We start from the raw sequence: 14,684 nt of genomic DNA on the forward strand, positions 1-14,684 counted from the left end.
AGTGGTTTTTAATCCTTTGATTCATAAAGGTTTACAATGGAATATAACAGTATTCTTCTTCCCAAAGGGATATACAGTTTCCATTAAATACTATTGCTTGAAATAAAATTAATTTAAAAAAAATAAATAAATCCTTGATGTAGAATGACATATGGAGATGATTATTTGTGAACCAGATTCTCAGCTGCTTTGTACCAACATTTTATCAATTGAAAGTGTGATCCTTCAATGCTGCTTATTCATTTATGTATTTTCTTTATTTTCCTCTGTTGTCTGCTTTCTTTCCTATTCCGCTTGGACTTTCCTTGTGCTCCAGGTCTGGTGGAAAGCAATGGCAGTGAGATGTTAACCAGTTAAGTACCCATGATGCTAGATTTAAGATGCTAGACCTGTGATGCCGTTCTGAGACAACTGTCACTTCCCACTTGCATTTTGTGGCATATTATAAAATGCTGCTTCTCCTTGCAGCAATTTTGTCATTATTCGAGACAGAAAGAAAAATGGGAAATCCATTACAAGCCAGACTTTGTTATGACATGAGAGAAGAATCCCCTGGGAAGTTAGATTAAATTCTCTTTGAAAATAAAATAAAAATGCCACCATGCTTGACAACATTAGATTTATTATACTTGTATCAGAAACTCTAGGTATGCTCCTTGTCAAAGCTGCTTTAGATGCTGAGATGTGAAACAAAGCAAATCATTCTTTGAGTCACAGAAAACAAAGTTCATTACTGAACTGGAATTAGAAGATTTGAATAAGAGCAGAAATGGGCAATTTCATTACCTAATTGGAGGCTTGCTCTTGATTGTATATATGTATCTTGAAACATAAAAACATCGTTTGGTATGATTAAATCCTGGGGACACTGTGCCCCTTTAAAGACTTTGCTACAACCAGTCCTAGACCTACAAGGCACTGAGCATGTTTGCCTCTGATAGTAACTCCAGTCTGAGTCGCTGGCATGCATGCAGATTAGGTTGTGTGCCTGAGAAATAGAATTAAAATGGAATTATTATCCTTGACTGTGCATCTCAAAAGCAGTGGCTTGTTCACCTACAGGTCTGCTCCCAGAGGTGAGGTGCATGTATGTGAGGAGACTGGATTTGTCATCATTAATTGTCATCATTACAGGAGGGAAATCAACTTTTTACATGGGTAGATAATGATTGGAAGGGGGGAAATGTGATTCTGTGATTCTATGAAATGGCTTTAAGCTTAAGGAAGGGAGATTCAGATTAGATGTAGAGGGAAGTTTTTCACAGAGAGGGTGGTAAGGCCCTGGAACAGGCTGCCCAGAGAGGTTGAGGGTGCCCCTGGAGTATTCAAGGCCAGGTTGGATGGGCCCTGGACTACCTGATGTGGTGTTCGATTTAGTGGTCAGCAACCCTGCTGCAACTAGATTAACTTTGAGGTACCTTCCAACCTAAGCCATTCTAATGATTAAATTTTCTGCAGGAGAGCTTGCAGAAGGAAGGGGGAATGGCATCAGGTTAGATGAAGAAGAGAACAAGATAGTCAGTGAAAAATAGGCACCACCTGAAGAAGATGCATCCATGCTGAATAACTGACCTGTGCCAGAATGCTGGGCATGGCAATAGCAGATGTGAAGAAAGAAGCTGCCTATGAAAATATACCTGGGTAAAATAAGATTGTATGAAACACAAACTGTGGAGTTTGAAGTGTCTTTGCAGTTGGCAGTATGAGAGAAGGCAATATCTTTAGATCCGTGGGAAATCTTCATGAACTTGTCAGTTTGACTTGCCTCAGGGAAATTGGTTGTGAGCCTTGGAAACTGAGGGAGTAAGAGGTTTTTCTTGCTTTTATGGTACTTCCCCTGCTCAGGAACAATAATGACAGAAACAGAGACGGTGTTATTTTGTGATTCCCAGATGTGTTGATAAATAGCCTGTGGGGAGATAAAAAAAAGGAAATCTACAAGTGGTGAGCGCCAGACAGACACTTCTGAAATAGGATGGGGAGTTCTTTGCATGTTCTTTGCTGGAACTGGTGTATTGGGCAGAAGGAAAGAGGAGTCGAGGCAAAAGGAGGAGAGTGAGGAGGTTTAATAGAAACTTGAAGACAAGAAAAACTGAGGGGAGGTGAAAGAGGTTACCTGTGTGAATAAAAGAAGAAAGGAGACCTAAGTATTGTTAAAATGAGACTCTTCTATACCCAAAGTTTTTCTTTTTGAATGCACAAAGCTTATGAAAGATTTCTGCTTCTAGCTGTGAATTTTGCTTGAAGTCCCTGGCTCTTGCACTTTGAGAGAGCATTAACGTTCATTTAAAATCTTTTATTCCTTTTGATGCAATAAAACCTATACAATATTTTACTAAATGAGTGCCCTTAAAGGGACAAAGCAATGAAAGAGTAATTTCCCACAAAATATGAAATCCAATAAGGTTTATTACCCACCATTTAGTGAATGGCAGAAGCCTATGGAGTGTATGAATAAGTTTCCAATCACTTACTCATCTCCTGGAAGACATACAGCACACAGTATATCCAGATCTTCCCCTTCCTTTTAGGTGAAACATATCATTGGACTTGATTATGTCTTGCATCTTATACGCCATTATAATCTTTTATCTTTTCACCACTACTGAATGGATGAATTCAGAACCTGCTTGACCCCATGCTTCACCTGACAGCTGAGCTTCCCTACATGGTCCCAAGTTTCAGAGGCATTCAAGGTGAGCAGCAAGCCTTTTTTTTCCTCTTTTACTTCTGTTTGTTCAACAACATTAATTTTAAAGCCTTTTGCTGATTGTGGCAGAAGCAGAATCCCTACCAGCCTGGACCTCTTTGTGAATGACTGTGCTCTCCTGTGCATCCCAAATGGCATTTGCAGGGTTGCAGCTTCTCCTCAGTGCCCCTAACACACATACCTGGTTGCCATGCAGATACCAGAGCTGGAGGCTGTCAGGATAGACACATCACCAGGGTTGGTGGCAGGAGGAGGAGGGGGGTGGTGGTAAGAGTGGTGTTAAATAGTGTTGTAGCATGGGAACCTACACAGAAATTGCTTTGGGCGAGCCATTTAGAGAACTGCCTGTCAGCACGGCTAATGGGGTTCCCCGTGGTGTTTGCAGGTTCATGAAATCTTTGTTCCTTTGTAATTGATGTTGACACTTAGCACCGCAAGCTAAACTCCTTGAAACCAGTCCCACCTCTTAGCTCATTTTACGATATGGAAGGGTTGCTAGTGTGGGATTGATTCTTTCTGTCACCCTGAACAGTGAAATTAAAAGCTTCTTTCCTTAGTCTGAAATTTGCTTATATTCTTTTTGGTCTTTCATTTACTGGCAGAGGATAAGAAAACCCAAAACCATGGAAATGTAACAAATTTTAAAAACAAACAAAGAAAACCAACAGGGTTACTCTTTTACGTAATATTTAAGTGATGGAGTTTAATGTTGGTAACCATTCTTTACTTTGTTCTTAAAAAGAGAGGAAGTTATGAAGACTTCTGTACAGAAAGAGGGAGAAAAGACCGCAGAATAGCCTTTATCTCTGGAGTTGAGTGGAGCTGAATGATTGTGATTTAAATACAGAATTCAAAAGAAATCAATTTTATAAAAGTTTGCACTGGAGAAAAAGATCTGAAATTTATGATTGGGAAATTACATATGCAGAGTAATTATATTTTCTGAGGCAAAGAATGATTGCAGTTTTCTCAGTTTCCAGCATATTCCATGCTTGCTAGCTGCAGCTCTGTTCTGCTCCCAGCTGTGGGCTGGCAGCCACCTTCCCACAGCATCAGGGCAGAGATAAGAGGGGCTCTTTCCCATTGATTCAGGAGACTATCAGAGAGCAAGCAGATACATAATTCTGCACCTTTCTGTGATGGAAATGTTCTAATTTTCAGTGGATTTTGTGTGTGTGTATGCGTGCTGGGATTCTTTTTCTTTTGTCCTAGCTTCCTGCTTTTATCTCTCAAGATATATATATCTATACATGCATGTATAGATAGATAGATAGATGTGTATATACACATATACATATAAATTAAGCCAGGGAAGAAAAAAAAAAAAAAGACACATATATGTGTGCGGCTGTGTATGGGAAACTGTTGATCACAGCCTGAACCTCTGATTAACCACCTGAGGCAAGCAGTGAGTCAGCTGCGGGAGCACAGGTGAAGGTAATTCAGCTGTGCTACCAGAAGGGGTGGAGTTTGACTTCACCTCTCCCAGATCTCATTTAAGGGCTGACCACCACTGAGGCAGGCTCTCTTTCTCTGAAGATAGCTTCTTTGTGGAGTTTATGGTGGGCCTTTGACATCGGTGAGCATTTTTCATATATTATAGATTATCTTTCTATCGTGGTAATCTTTCATATGAAACATCTGCATAAACTCTGTTTATCTATTGACTGTATAACTGTACAATTGTAACTGCACAGCAGTTCACTGCTTACCTCCTAAGTAAGGCAAATGAGTGAGCAGTTCAATCTTATTTTAAAAGGCCCCTACATAGTAACCCTCGTTACTGTTAATGGGAGCTGGTGACATGCATGAAAGAAAGAATTTGTTTCTAGGTTATTATTTTTTAAGCACATATATTTCTGAAATGCTGTTGTCAGTCAAAGCAGTAAGAGGATTTACATGGTAATATCCTGGCTGTTGGCTTTCTTGCAATAAAATCCAACAAGCTGATATATGAGATACTTTGTATATATGTATTTTGTACTTTAGGAGCAGCGTGAAGCCCAGGGATGTGGTTCTGCTGTAGGAAGCTCTTCATATATGTATCTTACAAATAGTCATGCTTTGTTTTCTATCTGTTTGGGTTGGTTTTGTCTCTCTTCTCCCTCACTCTGAAGTAAGCACTTGTGAAGGCAGCACACCTGCATGGATGCTTTTCATCACTGTTTCTCCCATGATAATTTGAAAAATAAATCCATACCAACGATGCCTATAAGCATGTTTCCCTCCAAACAGGAAAAACTCACAAAAAAAATACACGTGTTGTGTCATGAATTAACACACAAAAAAATCCAATTTGAATAATAAAATACAGTATTTTTTTTCCCAAAGTCCTTGTTTTCACACTAATGCAAGTAAGCCACATGTGCAAGCACTCAACCCTCGCTGCTTGCCAGTACTAATGAAGGTGTGATAATTTTGTCATCTGTGCTTCTTGTTTTTCCTTATGTGTTAGCTTTGCTTCTAAATTAGGCTCCACACTATTAATGGCTCAAAAATTAATGTGATAAGATACTTAGCTCATCGTTTTAAGAGTGAGGAAAACAAAAAAGCAACAACGGATTTAAAGGCAGTCCTGGCTTTATTCTGTCCTGTAGCTTTCCTGCCCCAAATATATGCCTTTATGGATGGAATTACCAGAAAGGAAAGGATAAATACCAATTCAAAGGCATGCTAAGGAAGGTTGTATGATTATCCCTGTAGGAAGCAAATTTGATTTAGAGATGAATTATGCACATAGCAGTGCATTTAAGAAAGTAAATTTGAGGGAGTTATGGAATTGAGTAGGCCAGCTCTGCTGGGAGGAAGCAGTGAAAATGAAAGGGGCTGGAAGAATGCTGGAGGATGCTAACTGGAGCAGTGATTAAAACAAAATAGGTCTTAGTTCCTTCAGGAAAAATGAAAAATTAAAATAAATTTTAAAGAAAAAACAAACCCTCAACCCCGAAGAAGAAAATCCATGAAGGGAGAGCAGCATTTCACAGGAAGGACTCGATGGTTGAAAGCAGAAAGTGAGTGGAGGAAAGAAGTATAAGGCTAGATTAGTGGAAAAGCAGATTGAAACAAGTGGTGAGCCAAAGGTTTGGTCATCTGGCTGTCAGTGCTCATTGGAACTGCCAGTCTGTGCCCCAAATACTACAACTTCTGCAAACTTTTCTGCCTTTGCAAATGCCTCCCAGGCCTTAGGTTCTCCTGTTTGTGTACTGACTGAAGGAGATGGTGAAGGAATTAAGGAGTATAACTGATTTGCTGCTTTACTTGGAATGTGGAGGAAAAGGAGAGCGTTTGGGTTATGAAAGCGTAGTTGGGGACCAAAGCAAATATGAAGTGAGCATCTAATGGGCAAGCAAGGACTTCTTTAGAAAAATTGAGGCTGCATGTAGCAGTGTTCCTCCTGAGACTCTTTTCAAGGGCTTAAATTGGAAAGGCTTGTGAAATACTGTAGTTAAATCAAGTGAACCTTTCCTGAGGGATTCCCTAGCAAATTATTGCACAGTTTCTCTCAGGGAATGGAGAGTTGAACTGAACTAGGGAGTGGGAACAGAAGAGGACTTTGTTGCTGTTGCATAATATGAATTAGAATGTACTGATGGGGGTTGGGGAGGGGGTGTTGAAAGAACACACGCACACTCAAATATATATACACAAATTATAAAGAAACTTAACTTTGAAAATAGAAAGTGTTAGGGTTTTTTTTTTAGATTAAATTCAGTCACACAGAGAGAGGAGTCTGGAAAGATGTCACCACTTTATAGCCTGGATCTGAACTGGCAATGCAGAAACCTTTCTTAAGCACAAGTGAATACACTGGTTTATGAAGGCTATCTGAACTTTGGGATCCTATAAAGCCATAAGTATCCAAACTTTTGGCTTGCTTGGATTGCATTGAGTGGAAAGAAATTTGTCTTAAACCATATATAATATAGTTATGTTCATAAGTAACCAAAGTTATTTTTATTTTCTTATGTTTTTTATTAAAGCTTAAAAAAAAAAAAATAGAGGACAACAAAAGGGTAAAATGAGTGAGATATTTTGACCTTGTTTTTGCAAAGCTAATGCATCAATATCTGCTTCTATGGAAGTGACTGCAGTTCTTAATGAATTTTCAAGGTGCTCACCAGAGATTTTTGATGTAACATTGCTCTTCCTGTTCTTCATTGTGGAAACTAGTTATTCGCAAATGTACATACTGCCAAAAAGCAAGGACATTAAATAAGGCATGATTGTGAAGTGTGGGATATTTCTCTCTGGTAAGACAGGGCTTATAAAACTCCAGTGAATATATCATCCAATATATCAAAATGCATGGAATTTTTTGCCATAACTCAAGCTTGCCGTAGTTTAAGTTTCATTTCAGATGTTGTTGTGGTTTGAAACACAGCACAGATAAGTTGATCTTCACCTTGAATAGGCACGATTAAATGATTTAAATGGGCTGTCAAATCCACCAAGAAAACTACCCTGAATCTACGAGTTATTTTAAATCTGAAAGTTCTGACACAATTTTTCCTTCTGATTCTATGTACGATTTGCTTTCATTTTAGAAATCATAAAATCTTTTTAGACTTAAGTTGGGGTATAAGTAAATGATGCCCCCATAATCAGCATCCATACTTGTAAGGAACTCCTGGAACTGGAGATGGTTCAGTCATTCAGGCTTTGTGAACTTCAAATCGTTGATGATGATTTGCACAATGTTATCCATTCTTAAAGCTTTCACGCATTTTCTTGATGTCCAATGTGGTGATATCTCATCCACTGTGAGTTGCCAGTGGTAATTGCATCACCTCCTATTTCATACATCTTTTCTTCTTCTTTTACCAGTTATCATTGGTGCTCCATCAGTAGCTATAGCAGATATGCTGGTAAAGTTATAATTGCTGTAATGTAATTTTTACTGCTTCATATAAATCAATGGATTTAGTTGTCTTTTAATGGCACCAGAGAAGCCATTATATTTGTTATCAATACCTCTAATAAAAATGGCAAGTTGGGATGTATCTGTAGCATTAAGGCTCTCATCTGTTGCCAGAGCATAACATTTGAAATTAGCAGCTTTACTCCCCAAATTAACTTTGATACCTATTCCTGTTTCTTCAGTTTGCCTGGCTGTAATTTGGTGAGACTGATTTTAGAAAAATCTGGGTGTTTTGTTTTTTTTTGTTTGATTGGTTTGGTTTGAGTTTTTTTTTGTTTCTTTCTTTTGGCTGGATAAATTGTATCTGCCATGTTTTCCATACATTGCTTAATAATTGGTTGGACTCGATGATCTCAGGAGGTCCCTTCCAACCCCTACAGTTCTGTGATTCTGCAATAAACTCAACATCAGTAAACAGTTTTGATTCTTTTGCTGTCAGTCCTGCTGCCACGTAACTAGCTTAGTGTTTGAATTGCAATGTTGTGAAAAAGATTTTTGAGATGACAGACTTTTTTTCAGTTTCACTATTTTGTCTTTACAAAACATTCCTTGATATACATCAAATTTGGCAGCATGTTTTTGCACATGATGTCTTCTCAAATTGTAATCTTTGAAAACTGATACAACTTCCTTACACATTATGCATAGTGCCTTATTGTTTGTCTTGACAACAAAGTGCTCATCCATCCATTTTTTGTTGTTGTTGAACGCTTCCTTCATCCACGATTTTTCTTTTTTAGGGTTCTATTTTCTTTTGAGATGACATTAGGTAGGTTGAAATACCATTATCAGTAATCACTGCTTTTTACTCGGCTCGGCAAGAGGCACATGTGCATATAACTTGTGATACACGTGAGTTTTGATTTGATTGTTTGTTTTTCAGTGGGATGCAAAAGGAAAAGTGATGTAGAATGAAAACTGGAAGGATTTCTGAGGAAAGAAAGAATCACAGAGCCTACAGATGAAGACATACCTACATGTTAATGAGAGAAAGCTGTCCAGCAGGTAAGAATAAATAAGTCTTAATTCTTTAAGTGTCATGAGTGCTGAGGACAGTGTGACATAGGGCAGGAACAGTGCAGATGGAAGCTCTGAAATGGAGACTACTATATTATCCAAATTTAGTATGGACGGTGCTCTTATGAATATTTATGCACTTCATGGTTCAGTGCTGGGCAGCTAAGGGACATGTTATGATCTACTAGATGTCTGTTTTCTTCATATCTAAAATTATAAACTTAACCACAGAATCAATCGCAGAATCACAGAATGGCCCAGGTTGGAAGGAACCTCAAGGATCATGAAGCTCCAGCACTCATGATAGGCAGGGCCACCAATATCCTCATTTACTCTAGACCATGTTGTCCAAGGCCCCATCCAACCTGGCATTGATCACCTCCAGGGATGGGGCATCCACAACGTCTCTGGGCAGCCTACTCCAACACCTCACCACTCTCATAGTAAAGAAATTGATATAGGTGAATGAAGTCTATGTTTCTTTGTTATCTAGCAGATAAAGACTATTGTCAATGCACATGAGTGTTCTGAGCTCCCAGCCATCCCTCCTTCCCTCATAACTGTGGCTGGGCAGGTCCCACCTGAACAGTGTTTGGTATATAGGGCTTCAGGGTGATGTCAGAGTTGTGTTGGTGGAGCATGGAGGTGACTGACCAGGACAACAGTGCCTCCACTTACCTGGGATTTAATGGGCTTCTGAGTTTGGGGGAATGCAGGGAAAGATGACACTGGAGATACAGTGCACTTTGAAGGTGCATCAAACAGCAGACACATTATGCTGTTGTCTTGTTCTTGCTGTGGCCTAGAACAAGGGTGTGGGCTGTGATCTGCAAATTCTGGCAAGGGAGGCTAGGAAAATTTGAGAGACAGCCATCTTAAGCTGTCTGATGCACTTTTGTTGCATTGATTTCTTTTGTGTCCATACATGGAGCTCCATGAAGTGGAAAGCGTTGCTGTTCCCATATGTATATGTAATCATATGCAGGGATGTACACAGAGGTAACTGATATTGATTAGGTCAAGATTCTAGAAGGCCTCAAAATTTGGTCTGAACAAGGCCAACTACTGATAAAATCCCCCAAAATCAGTATTGATAATAACGACATTGACTTATGTGCTTAAGATCTGTCAGCTTTTCTGAACAAGTTGTGTCTGAATAAAAACAAATATATATTTGGAAAAGAGTAGATAGTTTGAAATGCATTTTGTTACAAAACAAACAAACAACAAATGTATAGGTAGGATGTATGTGTGTTTATATATGTATAAATTAGATGTTAGACTTTGTTATACATCAAGCAAAGCCCAAATAAAACAACTGAGCAAGTGATTTCCTTCTGCACATCCAGCACTGCTGCCCTTCTTTTGATGTTTACCTCAGTTTCTACTTAATCCTTTTATTTGAATCTGCAATTAACACCTATAATGAAAAAGGAGGAGATGGTGTGCTGCTGAGAAATTCTGGTGTTAATTAAAACTATTAACAATTCAACAAAAATAAGCAAGAAAAAGGAGGAAAACAACAAGTTTTCACTGTTTTTTTTTTTTCTTTTCAATGAGGCTGCTTCAAAATTTAATTATAAAACTTGGCCAAAGGAAATTATAGTGAAATTCCCTATTTTAGGAGAGCTAGCATCCCTTGTTTTCCCTTCAACAGCATTTGGGTTTGCCAAGGCCTTTGTATAGGACTGAATTTCATTTCTGAATGAATTACCCTAATTTACAGAAGAACAATGGGGAAAATGAGCTTTGGCAACAATGGAGAAGGGATGGAAGTGTGATTCATCTTAGCAGAGTGAGCGTTTGGGCTTGAATGAAACTCAAATTCATGTAGGAATAATATAAAAGTGCCCTGGGTTTCTAATGAGAGCAGTTCATCCACTGAGCTGCAACACTGCTTGCATAGAGCATTTCACTGGCAGTGTTAGCCCACATCTGCCATCCCTCAGGAGCCTTATGAGTGCTCAGGGCTATCACTGCACTCACTGCCTCTGCCACTGATATCCATGTGGATTCCACAAAGCAGGTGTTTGGTACCTAAATGTCCCCTTGGATGTTACAATAAGGCTGTTTTGAGAATACGTTCTCACCTTCTGACATTGCTGCAGTGCTTCCAAATTTTTACTTGCTTCATGTAAATAGAAATATGCTTGAAAAAGACCTAATGAACTATACAGGAGAAGAGCACAGCAGCAGCAACATTGGTGCAGCAAAAAGTGACCACCTCTGCCACATCCTTTTGGGTCTCTTTGAGCACTGTCAGCCTCTCAATGAAATTAGGCACAGAGCAGGAAGCTGAGAAACATACAGAAGCCAGTGGTAGTTCAGTGTCTTGCTCCAATGGATTTCCTTGTAGTATCCCAGTGTTTCCATATTCAGTTTCATATAAAAATTCTTGCTTTTGCAAGAGCATTTGATTTATTTCTTCTTTTATCTCTAGAGAAATTATTATTCAGGAAAGTTCACTAGTTTCCCTGTTGGTGTGGGTGCTGTAGTGCAACATGGGAGCAAGGTATATTTCTTGACCTACAATTAGACTGGCTTTCTGTGGGAAATTCCATAAAACAAGCTTTCTTGAGCTGAACAATATCAGACTCTGGAATAGGCTGTCACAATACCCCTGAGAGGTTCCAGGTCTCTGATTTTAAGTAATCTCTGCAGATTCAGTCCAGTCAAGCTAGTGATGAAAACCACTCTGCTTTCCCAGCAAGGGCTCTCATAACTATGAAAAAAGCCTCTCTGGGGCTGAAGATCGTTACCCAGCCTTATAACTTTTTAAGACTCTTGGGGATCAAGAGAAATAAGCCTGTTGCAAGTCATCTGACCAAATTAATTGCAGTGGATGGAAGCAGAAAATCTATCAGAAAAATGAATCCCATGGACCTGTGATTTTATTTTATTATTTTTTTTTCTCTTAGCTGCCGGGTTAGTTTCTACTTTTATCATGCTGGCTTTTTCCCCACGTTTTTAAGCTGTTCTTTATGACAAACGTTCAGCTTGTTTTCAATCTAAGTAACCAGTTTCCTTCTTCTGGTGTCATGGCATTTTTCACTGAGGAACTAGACGTGACTGCTGAGAATTAAAACCCTAAATACTCTTCCCTTGAGACCTATAACTTGGTTTTAAGGCAGTCATTATTCAGTTGAAAAATTTCTCTTCAGTGAGAGTTCAGGTAAGGACAAGAAAAATCCTTTGAACTTGAACATTTCTCACATCAGCAAGTAAATTAGTCACCTAATCTCACCAGATCTTTGTGATGAAGAAAGGTATTACTGAAGAACTCCTATTTCCTAGCATCTTAATCCTCAGAATTTGCCAGAGAAGTAGAAAGTTGTGGGTTTTTTCCTTCTCCTTTTAACTTCTCAGAGCCTGAGTAATGCATTTCAGGTATCCTAGAGAGCTGGCATTTGAATTTAGGATGTTTTAAGCTTAGCACTGAGGTCAGTCCTACTACTCCTTTCTTCTTTTTGAGATAACACTGTAGCTTCAAATGTCTTACTGGTTAAGGATGACTGTGAAAATAAGGTATTTTTGTGACATTTTGTAGCTGAGTAATTAGAGATTGGAATGGGAAAATGTAGAGTTTGTGTGGATTTTTTTTTCTTTCGACTCCTGAGGACTGTGTGTGTATAAATAATCTCCTCTTTGGCTCCAAAATTATGAAGACAAATGTTTTCACTTCACTTGTCTTAATAGGAGAATTACTGAGTATCTGCTCTGAGCATCCCCTCTGGGGAGAATACGGGGGTCCATTTGTTATGTTGAGTTTTCTTGGACTTGCTTGGAGATGAGTCATGCAAGGAGACAAAGAGCACTGGCCAAGTAAAGGGTGACAGCTGGAACTGATGCATGCTTACGCTGTGTTGTAGTATCTGTGGTCTGGAGCACAAGTCTTATGAGGATTGGCTGAGAGAACTGGGAATGTCTAGTATGGAAAAGGGATTTCAAGGGAGTCCTTATCCTCTATAACTGCCTGAAAGGAGGCTGTAGCAAGGTGGGGGTCAGTCTCTTCTCCCCCATTAGAAGTGACAGGACAAGAGGGAACTGAGCACTGGAACAGGCTGCCCAGGGAGGTGGTGGAGTCTCCTTCTCTGGAGATATTCAAGACCCGCCTGGACGCCTACCTGTGCGACGTGTTGTAGGGAACCTGCTTTGGCGGGGGGTTGGACTTTATGATCTCTAGAGGTCCCTTCCAACCCCTACGATTCTGTGATTGGCCTCCAATTTCTCCATGGGAAGTTCAGGTTGGATATTAGGAAGAATTTCTTCTCTGGAAGAGTGATAATTCATTGTCTCAGGCTGCCCAAGGAGGTGTTGGCTCACTGTCCTTGGAAGTGTTCATTGTGTGTTGTGGAGTTGTGACACTGAGGGGCATGGTTAGTGGACATGGTGGGGATAGCTGAATCTGAATCATTGATATGATGATCTTAGCGGTCTTTTCTGACTATAATGGTTCTATGATTTGTGATCTCACTGTACCAACAGTGTCCTCTGGCTACTGTGGTATATAGCTAGAGGTTTCATTCATGTCACTGTGGGGTAGAAAGCATCAGGCAGTGACTCCATAACCTGTTTCAGTCCACATGCATCCCAAGGTCAGCTCAGCTGGAGCCACCTTGGGTCATTCCATGTAAGAAGTGCAGTATTTTGCATCTGCAATTGTGTGAGAACTCAAGACTGATTCAGCTGCATGCTAGATTTACATTATGTGTATACACATTTAACCTAGTAAAAATATACACAAATGGTGGGAAGCAGCTGTCAGTTTAAAAATAAAAATAAAAAGATGGGGAAGATCTAGTGGGGCTGATGGCACTAAAGAAAGTCTAGCTAAAGAGTTTACCCACATTTTCCCCTACCTTGATTTAATACCATTTCTGAGTCCTATGTCCCAAGGATGTTTTCTGCCTCATCAGAAGCAGGAGAGGCTTCAGCTTGCTTCGTGTCATACTTCCAGGCAAAAAATAAATGAAAAGAGAATAAAAAGGTTGTGCCTGTCAAGCTGATAACTTTGTGCATTATCTGTCAGATGTTGTGTAGGAAAACCTCCTCAGATAATAGAATTTGAATAGGCTCAGCTAAAACTACAGGGAAGTGTAGGAGCCCAAACAGACTCAGTAAACCATAATAGTAATTAAAGATTTTCACAGACTAGTCTGTCCAGTATTTGTAAAATAATAGCTTTTTCTACCTAGTCCATCAGTCAAGCGAGTTCAATTTCACATTGCTGCAATTCTCGGTAAGTGAAATTCATCCTGACAGTGTATGGAAATGTATTTGTCCCAGGCTGACATCCTTCCAGGGAAGTTGCTTGCAGTGGCCAATGAGCTGACAGCACTGCCAAGTGCTGTGGGAACAAAGAAGTACTAAAATTGCCCCTGGAGTGGACTTTCCTCCTGGTAAGGCTAGGAGGCACAGCCTTCATCTAGAGGCCTGGGGGGCTGCCACAGCAGCATCCTCTTTCCCAAGAAGTTCCAAGTTATAATCTTTCCCAAAAAGGAAGGAGGAAGCTGGAAGGGAAGAAAGGCCATAACCTTAGTTCGCCACATCAGCCAGCATTACTCTTGGAGAGTGGGGAATCAGAGTTAACAGTGCAGTCAGCTGAGATGTGCAATGTGTGATACAGTTCCCCAGCACAGTGTCCATATGGCAGGTTATTGTGCTGAAAGAGCCTTTAGGTAGTCTAGATTTAAGGGGAAATGCAATCCAAAAAGAAGGTGAAGGTACGCAACATGGTCAGATGAATGCAGCCACACAGATATGAGTTATACATCTACAAATTATAGCTTTTCAGTCTAAGACTTTCCAAGCTTTGGATAGTGGTCTGTGTATACCCAACAAATCTGATATTCACTCTGCTCACATTTAAGGACTGAATCATGTCATTCCTGATCTTTTTTTTTTATTATTATTAAAATATCATTCAAGTAAAAATGGTTCTTCATTTGGTATGAAAAAACCTTTCAGAATCTGACTCTTTTCTTGAAGTGTGGAAGTCTGATTTATTTAAAAGGCTATCGTGGAAACTCAGGAAGTTCT

The sequence above is a fragment of the Excalfactoria chinensis genome, chromosome 3, assembly GCF_039878825.1.
Source record: "Excalfactoria chinensis isolate bCotChi1 chromosome 3, bCotChi1.hap2, whole genome shotgun sequence".
Taxonomy (NCBI): domain Eukaryota; kingdom Metazoa; phylum Chordata; class Aves; order Galliformes; family Phasianidae; genus Excalfactoria; species Excalfactoria chinensis.